The sequence below is a fragment of the Chironomus tepperi genome, unplaced genomic scaffold (genome assembly GCF_022539635.2).
Source record: "Chironomus tepperi strain 1889 unplaced genomic scaffold, CSIRO-AGI_Ctep_v1 contig_257, whole genome shotgun sequence".
Taxonomy (NCBI): Eukaryota; Metazoa; Arthropoda; class Insecta; order Diptera; family Chironomidae; genus Chironomus; species Chironomus tepperi.
The window spans coordinates 555,755-568,862 of record NW_027226379.1 but is presented as its reverse complement, the minus strand read 5'-3'; positions in this window follow the sequence as shown (position 1 = coordinate 568,862).

Genomic DNA, 13,108 nt, shown 5'->3' with positions numbered 1-13,108 from the left:
TAACGGTCAAAAAAATTTCAAACTTTAAACCGAAGGGGAAATTTCTGAGAAATTTTGTAGATACAGCACAGAAATCATTAATTAAGGCATTTAGCCATTCTTTTTAGCTATCCACCCAATCGATTAGACAGTAAATCAATAGTACTGAACTAATGATTGCAATTCGAGTTCTCTACGATGTCTGGTTGTTAAGATCTTGCATCTCATTCAGCCAACCAGCTTGTGGCGTATTTATAAGGATAATGAGTTGGATGGTTGGCTGAATACGACCTGGATTGACCCCGCTAACCCCTTTTTGGAAAGAATCCTAGCCTCTCCTTCAAATAATGTGTCTAAGTTCCTCAAATTCTTCCAATTTTAAAAACACTTCTAACTGATTCTTAAAAACAGTGTCATGAGATTGCCAGGTGACTGAATCAAAATCCCCAAAAAATTGTATTTCTTTTTTGTTCATTCATATGATTTATACTAAATCTTTACTATCGGAATTAATTTAATTGAAAAAAATGTTTACAGCGATACAGTAAATGGCTTTTTAATTCTATCGATTGAGGTGTTCAGGAATTTCCTTTAATTCTGAACCACGCTATCAACTTGATAGCAGAACAATCCTATAAACCTTTTTTAATTCTATTTTAAGGCAGGCACAACAAAAAAAACTCAAAAAAAATAAATATTTTTGATAACCGATGTGGAAAATTTTCGATATCAGTGGACTCTGTGACTCAAAACATCGCCGCACAGTCGTCAATGAATACGAAAAAGTTATGCTTTAATGAATTCATGACAAAATAGAAATGAAAAAGCATTTCAATATCAATGTCATGTTTACTTCCGTATTTTTATGTGTCATCACCAAATTATTAGATAATGACGCATGGGGACACATGTACAGCATGTAATCGATATCTTTTATATCAATACTTCATGGATGTGCCTTTGAAGTTCAGAATAACAAAACAAAAACATTCTAGCCAGTTCAGACGAGATTCAGTCCATTTCTTTACTTGTTAAGTCAGGGGTGGACAACCTTTTGTTTTACGCGACACATCTTGGTGGGAAGCCTCGACTGAGACCGCACATGACATACGACATACTCTAATGTGTCGCAATACACAGCATAAAGCATTCTCTAGTGTGCCGCAACAAACAGGTTGCACACCACTGTCTTAAGTCAATGACATTTCTATGAAGTAACAGGTTAACCTTTAATTATAATAATCGAAGATGTTCGTTGCTTATAAAACTCAAATCACGTGCAAAAATCTCTTTCCTAGTAATTTAACGATGAAGCTACGTTCCGAGGGGCACACTCTAAAGCAGAGTTGGTAGGAACCCAATGTGGAGGCGCTTCGACTGTAGTCCGAAGTCCAATGGAGGCGCCTCTTTAAAAAGTGGAGATCGACTCCATCGAGTCCGGAATTTTTGGATTTTTGGAGTCTAGAATTTTTGGACTTTCGGAGTCCGGACTTCAAAGTCCTGCCAACTCTGCTTCAAATCATTTTTCGCTGCACACCTTGGTAATAAGTCTTGATCTAAACCACACACGGCAAACGGTCTATGGCATTACCAATAATTTTTGGCGGCACTGGTGTATCGCGGCACACAGATTACCCACAACAGCTCTAAAGTGACGAAATGTCAGCAAAATATTGGTTGTGGCCATCAAATGGCTGCCATTTAGGTCTAAGCACACACTGAAGTCGACTCGGATTTTGTATGGAAAATTCAACTCGACTCCATTTGAAATTAGAATCGATCTCAGTCGCTCTGGATCTAAGCATCCTGCATCCTGATGAGGTGCATCAACTTAGTAATAACATTTCAGTATGTTCTGATCGGGTTAAGCATCTCTGAGCGTTGATTATAGTATTATGCAAACATAAATTAGTTAATAATCGGTAATTTGTAAGTGACTTAAAATGAACAGCCTTTTATCATTAAGGCATGTGAAAAAAATATTCCTCGAAATCTAATACTTATTAGGCAATTTTTTAGGGGACATAAATAATAAGAGGTCATTAAAGTCGTGGAAAAAAGTTAGAACCCTTAATTACTTCTATTGAATTTATATAGTACTAAATTTTAATGAAGGAATCATCAGACTGAAAGTCTACTTGTTTTGGGTTTCTAAGTAAAGCTGCATCATTAAGCAGCTAGAAACCAGATCTTCATTAAGTAAAAGTTTCAAGTCTGACTTTTTAGTTATCGGGGATTTTCTTTAACTGATGATAGAGATAATGAATATTGCACGTGATAAATTCGAAAGCTGTCGATTGATCTAGCTGTGGATGCCATTTAATTGATCTATACATCTGTGTTCGGAAAAAATTCTTCAACTTGTTATGGTGCTTTGAAGGAAAAATCCCAAAATGCATCCTCATAATCTATCATTCTACATCAGTGGTGGGCAACCTTTTGTTTTCAGCGGCACTTCAAGGTAGAAAACCAGTAAGCCTTGACTGAAACCGCACATCGCATACAGTTCAAATTATTTCCTGACATTCTTGACGGCACACTAGTTTGCCGCAACACAAAGGTTGTCCATCACTGTTCATCACAAACAAGTCGCTTAACGTTGAATCTCAAAGTACGACGAAAAGATGCCGACCTGTTCAAAATAGTCCTCACTGTGCGATGAGCACGCTTTGCCATCAAAGAGGCTTTGGAGCGTCTGCACCATCACACTACAGCCTAAAAACGGTTATGGAGCAATTGCGTTGTGCTGTTTAATCGGGAATCATTCTTGGAACACCTTCTAGATCTAGAGTTGACGGTATTAAGGCGTGGAATTCATCACTTTCTTGCGATTCACAGAACACCAATCAAGACAAATGCGCTTTACAAAATAGACAGTAACTACTTATTATGTACTTGTAAAGATGTATGTAAATGATCCGCTAAATATTCATTGACCTCATCAACGCACGATGAAATTTTTACTCAGGCATAATAATTGTATTGATCGAAATCACATGACTTTGTGTTCATAAGCCGGGGGGATTCCGAGAAGTTGAAATAAAACCAAAAACCAGCTAAAACTAGTAATATCTGACTCATCACGGCTACATATGTTCATGAAATGTCTACTAAAAGTTGATATTCGATGGCACTTAATTGGACTTAACATTATGAACATTTCAGAGAAATTTTGTACGGGCAATAAAACCTGTTTTAAGAGATAGTAAGCAGTAAAAACGTAATAAAATATGACTGCATTGAGAATATGTAGGAAATACCAATAGAAAAGGCAAATAAATTTATTTTAAGCGATGTCCAACAAATTGGAATTAACAAGACATTTTTGATGGTATTGACAATGCTTAGCTTTGGGCAGGTCAGTTTCGATTTTTTGTAGGATGATTTCCAATCAGCCATCAGAATCCAAAAAGCCATCCTTGTGTATTAGAAAGCAAAAATGTTTCGTAATTTATTGGACACAAGGATAAGCTTAGCCACGAACAAAAGTGAAGATTCAAACGTATCTGATCGGCAAACAGCCAAATGTCGCCATGATGCTAAAACGGCAATAAAGTCGGAATCAAGTTACGCAAGTGATGTATGCATAATCCCGGGATTAAAAACCTTAGACTTTGCTTGCTATAAATGTCGTGGTGGAAACGAGTCCCTATTAAAATAACGAATTTTAATAATTCGAAACTTCATTTTTACGAACACTTCATTTTTTCAACCGTATCATTTTTTCGAAAAATTCTTCATGCAAATCTCTTATAATTTTCAAACTTTAAAAAAACGTTGAATTTACTATGCATTTATACATACACGTTTTCAATGTTTTCTACAATAAAACTGTTTATTTACATTAAAAACAAATAAATTAGCTTAGTTCATCAATATAAGAAGAAAACTTAGCTGTAAAATATATTTTTAAGATAAATAAAATGCTTGAATTTTTTTTAAAATTTGAAAATTATAAGAGATTTGCATAAGCCGAAAAAATGATATGGTTGAAAAAATGAAACTTCGTAAAAATGAAGTTTCGAATTTTTAAAATTCGTTATTTTAATAGGGACTCGGAAACGAGTCCCTATTAAAATAACAATTTTAATAATTCGAAACTTCATTTTTACGAACACTTCAAACCGTATGAAAAATCCATGAATTATAATTTTCAAACTTTAAAAAAACGTTGAATATACTATGCTTTATACATACACGTTTTCAATGTTTTCTACAGTTTATTTACATTAAAAACAAATAAATTAGCTTAGTTCATCAATATAAGGAAAACTTAGCTGTAAAATATATTTTTAAGATAAATAAAATGCTTGAAGAAATTAACGGTTTTTTAAAATTTGAAAATTATAAGAGATTTGCATGAAGAATTTTTCGAAAAAATGATATGGTTGAAAAAATGAAACTTCGTAAAAATGAAGTTTCGAATTTTTAAAATTCGAAACTTCATTTTTACGAACACTTCATTTTTTCAACCGTATCATTTTTTCGAAAAATTCTTCATGCAAATCTCTTATAATTTTCAAACTTTAAAAAAACGTTGAATTTACTATGCATTTATACATACACGTTTTCAATGTTTTCTACAATAAAACTGTTTATTTACATTAAAAACAAATAAATTAGCTTAGTTCATCAATATAAGAAGAAAACTTAGCTGTAAAATATATTTTTAAGATAAATAAAATGCTTGAAGAAATTAACGGTTTTTTAAAATTTGAAAATTATAAGAGATTTGCATGAAGAATTTTTCGAAAAAATGATATGGTTGAAAAAATGAAACTTCGTAAAAATGAAGTTTCGAATTTTTAAAATTCGTTATTTTAATAGGGACTCGGTGGAAACATGTGAAAGTGTGTTGATCAGGATGCTTAATTACTTACTTTGGTAGCAGTATAGATGAATTATGAATCATGGTCTCCCATAGATGTTGACTAATACCAGCAAATGTAATCAACATGTTCCATGTATTCCATTGACATCCCGATTGGCACATATTGAAATGTTGCCACCAAGGCGACGAGGTGGCAATTTACTGAGAACCAAGTGTCTTCCAATATGTGTAATACATATGAATAGTAAGCTAAAGTAATACATATGAATAGTTATGGCTACATCGCTGGTCACCGCTTGACAATTCTCGATTTTAAGTGCAATACTGTCTCGATCAGTGTCTCGAAAGACAACTTCCTTTCATTATCGGGATGTATAATCATGAAAGTACTTTTTTCGAGTTTCAATGGTGTAGAGCTAATTGTAGACGATCCAATCAGATAAATTGTGATCTAGGGTATTCCATAGACAACGGATAAGATTGAATGGATCGATGTTTACCATTCGTCAATTACTGATTACTTAATATCCCGAACTAGCAGAAGGTTTCAAAGAATAGAACTTTCTTTAGACATTCCCTGCGCCCCAGGAAAGTAAGGAAATAAGTACTTTCCAATCAGAGAGATTCCACTCAATAACGCGAGTAGCTTGTTCAATTCAAGTCCCAAAAGACACCCAAATCGCTACAGCAGCCTTCGTATTTCCAGGTCATCGACAAAACTAAACTCAAAGACTAGATTTAACTGAGCCTCTCCCGGCCGTTACTACTTACTACAATCTTGTCTATTATTTGCTCCAAACTTATTTACTCACTTTTGTTTTTCGCTTCACATCCAACTTATTTTTCATGCTGTTTATCATGAACAGACCATAAATGCCAATGATGTCAAAAGACATCATTAAAAACATCATAATCTTAAGATTTACTGTCAATTGTTTGTGCTCACATTACGTAGATCTTACAAATAAAACAATTAAATCATTGTTGCTGTTTGCTTCCATCCTTTTATCTCCATTTTTCATTTCCTTTTTTATTCTCGGTTTCAATGAATTGTTTACTTCACGTTATTGTAAGCACAACAAAAAAGGTGCGATAGCTTATCACAACTCACGTGAAATGCTGTAAAAAGAATTACTTGCTTTTAATTGCTTTATGTCTATGTAAATAGTCAAGACAGAAGAATTCACACATTAGGAACACCTCATTAGCTAGTTTTATGACAGGTCACACAAAAGTACAAATATCTGGTGATTTTGGGTTGTGTCAATTAGAATTTAAGGTCTAGATATACATATTGACTTTAATTTTTAACAATTCTTGTTTAGCAAGCTTTTCGGCTTGCTGATGTTTGTATAAATCATCATAAAAGTGACGCTTATCTTTGTTATTTTCTCACCTGTTCTTGTTGCCTATTTTCTTTATGAATATTTGAATATCAAGGATGGGAGACTGACTTAGTTGGCGACAGAAATTCTGAGGCATTGAGAGGAAATCTTGTTGATTTTACTATCAGATTGTCAATAGGAATTCAATGGATTTAAATTTTGCGACAGGAAAACAAAGACGAGAAAAATAAAATTCAATGATAGAATTGGATGTTTACAGGAAATGCACATTTAAATGATATGACAATTGACTTAGGAATTTGCTATAAAGGATTAAAGCTCTGTTTTAGGCAATGCATTTGGAAGTGATCGAATTTTACTCATTTTTAGGGAAGTCGAATCGAAGTGGCTAGTACTTTGGTACCTAACTATTGCAAAACCGACTTAGCGTTCAAGGGTTCGAAACTCGTAAGAAACCTTTTACTTGTCTTTTTTCTAATGCAACCGAATCGCGACTTAAGGTCTATCATTTCCGAGCGACATAAATGAAGAAACTCCGCCATGGAACTTTTAAGCTCTACTAAAGCTACGGAGTTTTTGAGGCTATGCAAAATCTCTTTTCCAAACAGCAAATGGAAGCCTCCTAAATTTGGCATTATAGATGCTAATAAAAGAGCATTGATGAAGCCTTAAAATGTCAATTTCAGAGCATTCTTCATTCGTCACTCGGGTTTCTAGACTACAAACAGGGATGTCATTACAGGAAATTCCATTAAAAACTGAAGAACTACAGAATTACATCCGTCTGGCGCATCCCAGCTGGATATTATTATTAATCTTAGCAAATCTCTGAAACTCAATTAATTAAAAGCTAGAATTTGTTCTTCTAGGTTTATCAAGGCTCAGTTATTGCTTAGGTAAATGACATCTAGTCTAACTCTATTCTTAAAATCAGGCATCAGATCGGCATGACTCTGTCCTGGTATCGGATCTGGAATTAAACCGAATCCCCCAAACAGTCAATGGGCATTTTTTCAAGAGCTTGCTCTAGCTAAATACATACATTAGTTAAGAATGCCCGAGCGCGTGTTCACAGCTTACTCTGCTCTTGAAAGCATGCACTTTGTCTGCTAGAGATCCAGTATCAACTCAAAGTCACGCTGGTCTGGGGCAGAATTTTTGAGTGATCAACTGATTTATGCTGTTCGGATTAAAGCCTTAAATCCCTTAAATCACCTGTGTGCCTCCTGAATACACCATCTAAATTACCTTAATATGAAAATAATACAAAATTGCATGGAACCCTTATTTATATACCAATTTCATTGCTTACAAAATGCTATGATTTGTCAATAATTTGACACAATTACATTAATTTGAGTGTCTCATGAGTGCACACAATCGACTCCAAAAAAATATCAATTTTCCAACGTTTAATCACCATGCGAAATTCACATTTTTTTCTGTAGATTACCAATTCTAATAATAAAGCTCCATATCAAGTGATGGCAATTAATTTATCTAATCATGAAATATTTTTAGCAGCACTTGAATTGTTTCCTTTAAGAGTCTCATAGTGATCCATTAATTTAACATTTTTATTGCCACTTCACACAAATCATCACATTTTTTTATAGGTTTGGTCGATGATTCTGTGATTTTTAAAAGCTTTTATTGCTTATTCGATACTAGTACTTGAAGGTTTATAGACTACTCACTAAGGATGACTTTGATTTGGATTTTAAAGTGTAGCATCTAATCATGCTTAAGGAGTAATAAATTTAAACGCTGTGTGAGGTAGAGTAATTAAAAGTTTTGTAGTTTTGGAGATTTAGATCTAAATATTTGGAATTTTTTAGGAGATTGGATCTTTCTAAAATAGCGCATGTCGGCTGATCGATCAAAAAATCGTCACAAGTTCGATATGACTCTGACTCATTATCGGATATGGATTCGATGTTAAACCGACACCAAGCTAGAGTCACACGTTTTATCGATTAATTAATCAGCTTTAGGTGGCATCTGAATAAGGCCATGGATCACAGTTGATCTGTACGGCTATCGAAAGTAATTAAGGATCGATTAATTGACTTGTGATATTTGGGTTGCACAATTTCTGTGGTCTCGACTAACGTCGAGCTAAACAGCGTTAAAAGGCTATGACATCAATAATGAATGATCCTTGGAAATATTTTAAAAGAAAAGACAGCAAATGTGTCTTAGAGTCGTAGCCTGAAAGAAAAACGATCTTCATATCTTTCAGGACTTCTACTACTTCTAAGCCAGAGTTTTACTTACTTACTGGAACCATGCTACGACTTGGAGCTTAGGTTGTTACAAAATGCTTTCCATCTGACTCTGTTACTGACTTTATCACAAAGCTTGTTCAAATTCTCAGTTTTGACATCTAAGCCAGAGTTGGTAGGACTTAAATATGGAGGCATCTTTTTGGACTTTTGAAGTCCGGAAACCAAAAGTTCTTTAAAAAATAGCTTGCAGTTGATAACGATTTAATCTGCAAGAGTAGCTACTCAAAATTCACTCTGAGATTCAATAGTCCCGATAGAAATACAGCGTATTCTGGCTTTAGGCTACTATCAATTTCAAATCAGAGTCAGGTCAATTTAGGGTTTTCAAAAACTGGGATTTTCCCGGGAATTAACGTACCCGTTCCCGATTCCCGAAATTCCACAGAAACGGGAATTTTTGAATCCTTATGCCAATTTGTAGCCAGATTCTTTTAAATTCTTAATTTTGAACTTTGCATCCAAAATCATAAAATCTCCAAAAAACTTCATATCAGCATAAAACTATTCCAAAAAGTAATCCTTTTCAAATTCCTCCATAATGACATTTTAAGTTCCAACATAAATCTACTAAATAAAGTGCTAAGTATTAATTACAAAAACTGCCTATTAATAATTCACCAATAAACCTATCAAAAATATTAAGCACACACGCACCGAATGTATCAAATCGTAAATTATCGGCAGTTCCAAAATAAATTGTGGCTTATCAAACACAGAATAATGATCAACCTGTAAAATGACATCATGAAAAATGAAAAGTTCATAAACTCAAATGAGCAATGCCACAGTCAGTAAAATTTGCACAGACAGCAACAAAAAAGTTGTGAAAAACATTTCACTCATGTGACATTTTATACTCTTATTTGCATATAAATAAATTAATAAAAAATTTCGTAACAAAAATAATAAAAATGTTTTCTATTTCCTAGCGTACATATGATTGTACTATGTGAGAGTTTTTGGACAACAATTGATGAGGTATGACTCTATGATGATGAGTAAATTAGTAGGGAAAATTGAGAGTTTTGAGGGTTTTAAAAGCGCATTATTTAAGGCTGAATCAATGAAATCTTCTCAGTTTTGAGTGTTGGCTTCTGGATATTTTGATCGTCTCGGTTTTGACGAATTTTTGAGATGGAGGTCGGAAATAGGACCGAGACTGAGACTACAAGGGACCATTTACTTCAATTGAAAACCCTAATTCAGTAGAATTCAAGTCACTTTCGAACCAATAACACATGATTTAGTAGAATCTATGTCATTTACTAAGCTAACAACTCTATCCAGTAAGGACTCTCCAGACTGAAACTGGGGTTTTTGATATTGAGAATGAGGCTATTGAAACCAAAACTTCGGCTATTGAGATCAAGACTGAGACTCCTAGAACCGAGACTGAGGTTCTTGGGACCGAAGACTGAGGTTCTTGAGCCCGAGACGGCGGCTCTTATGACCGAGACTATAACTCACGAGACGGAGACTGAGGCTCATGAGATCGAAGACTGAGACCTTATCAATGGTTTTTGATTTAGGAAATGACATTGATTCTACTAAATTGTGTGCTTTTGGATTCAAAAATGGCATGAACTCTACTGAATTAGGATTTTCTTTCAATTCAGGGTTTATAATGTGTAAAATTCTAGAATTCAATGCATTTTGATCTCGGAACTGAAAATTTATTGATATATACTGAATCATCTACTCTGAACTCAATGAATTATTCATATCACTTGATCTTTTTTAATAGGCTGAGTAGGCAATTTGAATTCTATTTCTGAGCAGATAATACGGCTAATTTTGATCGAAATCATCTGTCAAGGTGTTTTCAGGGCAACTTTGTATCTTGTTGTTAATGCGGTGGCATCTTAAGTTACCAAAAATACGTTGGAACTAATCAACTGGACATTAACTTGCCATCAACTAGTTATGACGTATTTTTGTCCACTCAAGCATAGTATTCCCTCAGTGAACACGCTGTACTATTCGAGATTGAATCTAATTCCCACCAGTCAGACTGTCAAACCTAAACCAATACCGACTTTCCCTCTCATCCAAAAAATCCACGAAAAAAAAGTTAATTTCACTTACGAAATTTCTCATGCTAAATATGTGTTAAGTAACTTTTAAGCAGAAATCAATTTGCACTCAATAATCAAATGATGACTTAAGGCACATTGAACATTCAAGATTCCCATAATACCAAAGACAAATATCGATGTGCTAAATGAAATAGTCAAGAACTACTAAAAATTGTAGAAATCATTGACATTATTCACAATTTTTTTTTGCAGCTTATAGCTAATAAATATTTAAAGTGACATAGTTGTTGGTAAAATTTCCGGTATTACCAATTTGTTGGGGATACCCAGTGTCAATAGAGAATAGTAAATTTAATATCTACTGCACTGACTTGTTATGGATCATTTATTTATTTTGTAATATTTTGTTGAATAAAATTCACATGATTTCCAGGCTTAATTACTATTGGGGTTTTTTACTATGGCTAGAGATGCTGATTTGTTCTATTTATTTTTTTGCAGTTTTTTAAATTATCAGTTTAATGAGCATGCTTAATATGGACATGAAATGTTTTATTTGGTTTGTAACAGTGATTTTGATTTGGTATACGTGATTGTTTTATTCAGTGTGATGTCTAGGAACGAATTGAAGCTGGGAGAACGATACAGGGATGGTGCTAGGAATGGTGCCAGGAATGGTCCTATCCCCAAATGATTCAATATAGCGACTCAATATCGTTAGAGAACAGCTATCTCAATGGAAATACATTAAAAAGGTGTGAATGCATCTTATTGGCTGCTTTTAAACCATTTGACGGCCAATATGGGATTTACAGCATCTTGTCAACCTTACTAGAATACAGGCAGTCCTTTCATGTCTAATCTTTCAATAGAAAGTCCCAATACTCTAATTAGAGCAGAAATAGTCCACCACTGCATCAGAACTTACTCTATAGCAGTGATGGGCAACCTGTGTGCCGCGGCACTCTAGTGACACACACTACAGTCATGCACTAGCGTCACGCAAACTAGTGTGCCGCCAAATATTTTTGTCAAATGCCATGAACCGTATGCCAAGTCCCCTCTATATCCCTTAACCTATATCTTTAAATCTACTCCACAGTCAACAGCTGATCGCTATGATTTCACCATCAAGCGTCATCATTTAAAGTACAATATGTCATTAGTCTAATTTTTGTAGATGTTTAAACCTGGACGACCCGAAAATTTCGCTACACAGCTGCTACATCATAATCGCGACAGTTTCTATTTACATTCTTGGTAGTTAGCCAAAAATTAATTACTGTTGCTAGGTAGTCATTGTTGTTGTTGTTTTTTTTTTTTTTTTTGACCGAACCATTTAGTTGAATGAACGTTCATGATCATGATGTGTGGCTCTGGCTATTTGGTTCATTGTGACGAATCGAATCAGCTGATTTGATTGAGGCGATCAGCGTTAGAGTCATTTTACATCTTTTAACTGAATAATTTACGGATATAATTGAATTTTGTGTTTATAGGAGCTTGAAATTGATTATTTAGTTGAGAATTGTAAGCTTTTTGAAATTTGAACCAAATTTCTTTCTTTGATGATCACACAGAACAACTATGATCCACGGCATCTCTTGGTTGGCTCTATTACTGGCAGTTATCTGCCAATTATCAATATCAAATGTTGTGTAATGTGTAAATTTGTGTCAAATGAAAGCAAACCTATTATTCTTGGGATTTCAAGCTACTGCTTCCTTTAAAGCACTGGTAAGCGGGAGCGATCGAACAAGAGCAAGGATCAGGTAACATCGTAACATCTTCATGGCCGCCAAAGAAGGTAAATTAGTTGGCATAAAGTTGCCCACTAAAGAAAATTATGCTTAGTTGAGCTTTCAGTCCCGGAGCGGAATTGCATGGAATTCAGGGATCAGTCATAAAATTCTTACTTACTTACTTCGGTGGCTGAACAGATCAATTGATGAATCACAATCACAATTGATGATGACCTCCCTTAGATGCCTCATAAAACTAGCTTTATCGCCGGCTACCGCTTGCCAATTTCTAATTAGAGTCGTAGAATTCAGTTCATTTAAATCACGAGAATGATCGCAAAACAAGGGCGAACCACTCAGGTGATTAGTGACTAAAGTGGTAAATTGATCTGTCACCTGAGTTATGCGGTCCATTATCCAGAATTATATACAATTTATTCTCAAGATTGAAACTCCTGATAATAAGTCTAGTTGGAATATTCCAACCAAAATATTCAAAACCTCATTTCAATCACTACACACTAACATCATAACACATCATTAAAAAGCAATCAAAATAAGCAATCAAATTAACTTACTAAAAATAGCTCAATAAAAACCTACAAAAAATAATTCAATTCTTGATAACATTTTTTGCAATAAGGTTTAAGAATTACATTATGGCTTAAGTTCATTCCCATCAAGAGAAATCACAGCTCAATATTTTCTCTCTGAACTCTTATTATCTACAAAATTCTCTCAATACTTATCATCACTTACTCATACTTTGTAATTTATTGTTATTTATGAAATGCGCTAAATTTCCCATCTAGTGTCGATAACTATTCAACAATAGCGCTTCCCTTAAGCGCTGCATAGCGCAAAAATTGAGAAGCTTGCTCATTTT